Raw genomic sequence first — 1,920 nt, forward strand, 5'->3', positions numbered from 1 at the left:
GATACGATTTAGTTGATTTTCCTTGTTTTAAAAAACAGTTTACCAAACAATTTTTAGAAAATGAAAACAAGGAAAAAAGAATATGTTTTTAAAACAGCGGAAAACTATTTTTGAAAACTGTTTTTGAAAACTATACCAAACAGGCTCTTAAAGTTTTTGAAAACAAGAATGTTAGTGTGCAAGAAACCCTAGCTATTTCTTCCTATTGGTTCAATCAGTTCTATAACGTTTCTGTGGATAGTGAAACCGAGGTCACGGAAACAGTCATTCAGGATAGTGGCACCGCTATACAGGCATCTTGGACCCTCCCCCATCTTCAAACATAATCAAAATCAACGTGGACGCTGCATGAAAAGATGGAGAATATGCATGTGCAGCAGTAGTAAGAGATAGTTCTGGTATCTGCCGTGGAGCTGCAACAAGACTTGGTAGGACAGACTCTGTTATTTACGCAGAAGCTGATGGTTTTTTCTTGGCAACAGAACTTAACAATTGGCTTAGCATTACTCCTACAGAAATTGAAGGTTATCGCCAGATGGTGGTGAATAGCCTATCCGGAGAACTACATTATGTTCCTTGGAAAATTTGGAGACTCAAGGACATCATTACAAACAACATGCTTAAACTCAATAGCAATAGTGCTTACAGGTTTGTCTCGAAGGCTGCTAACACTGCTGCACATTCCTTAGCTGCCTTTACGCTTAACCACAGAGTTCAGGCAAGGTGGACTGGTTTAGATATTCCAACTAGGAATAACATTTAAAGAAAGTAAAGGTTTTCATCACACGACGAACGTCAATTTGACTTATCTTTGTTTAGAAGGCCTATAGATGTGGACAAATGAAAGTAACTGGTTCTTTTTTTTCCTCCAATTGTTATTTTTCGTTGGAACTTTCGCTTCGGCTTATGATCACTCGTTCTTTTGTGTGAACGAATTGGATGTGATTCCGGTTGCCCCAATATTATTTTAGATGCATATTTTTTCTATTCATTGGACTTCATTTTAAATGATTTAACCTGTAGAGTCTTCATTAGTGCTTTTGGAATATTAAAGAGTTCATATTAAAATGAAATCCAACATTAAAATATCTGTAGAGACTTTTTCTTTATAGAGAATAATATTGGCTAACTAGACACAAATGGAGTAAGAGACTCTGAGCTGAGCCTAGATTAGATGCCAAGTATGAAAAAACCTAGAAGTAAAACCCCGCAAATATCATCATCAAATTTTTTTAAATGACTCTTTTTGGTATTGGAATTCGGCTGTGCTAGACCGTGATTTCATCACCGTGAAATCACAGAAACCCCCGGGACCCACCAAGAGAGAATAAGGGATGGATTTTTAATTTTCTGTGGGTCCCACATTTTTTTTCTTGTGTCACGCGGTGAGCATCCCGTGGATCTAGACTTATTCATTGGAATTTGGAGCGCATGAATAGCCTTGCCCACAAAGATTACACTTGGCTAGTTGGCTATCTAGGCTATCGAAGACAAAGGTGGAGTAGGGTATATGTCTGCTGTTGGATATACAAATCATTTCCATGGTATACATGCATAGCTGACCCTCTCTCAAATGTTTATTTAGATTATATATAGGTACTAGAGAAACCCCAAAGTTAGTTATGCTTGATGGCCCAACCTGATTATTTTGAAACTCTGCACTGCAGGAGTGCAGGAGCATGTATATTGAGCTTGGTTCAGTCATGAATTATACGCCCAAATCATTTTTTACCTGGATTCCTAAACAAGTACATTAATATCTGTAACTTGTATATGTTTTTTCGTATGGCTTTAACTCCGAGCTATTTATTACTTGTCTTATTAAAGCAACATATTTCTAGTACTCTGATCGGACTTCAAGATGGACAACTGTGTTTTATTCATTTAAAATGATTTTTATGCATAATATTCAACTCGAGC

The sequence above is a fragment of the Papaver somniferum genome, chromosome 10, assembly GCF_003573695.1.
Source record: "Papaver somniferum cultivar HN1 chromosome 10, ASM357369v1, whole genome shotgun sequence".
NCBI lineage: Eukaryota > Viridiplantae > Streptophyta > Magnoliopsida > Ranunculales > Papaveraceae > Papaver > Papaver somniferum.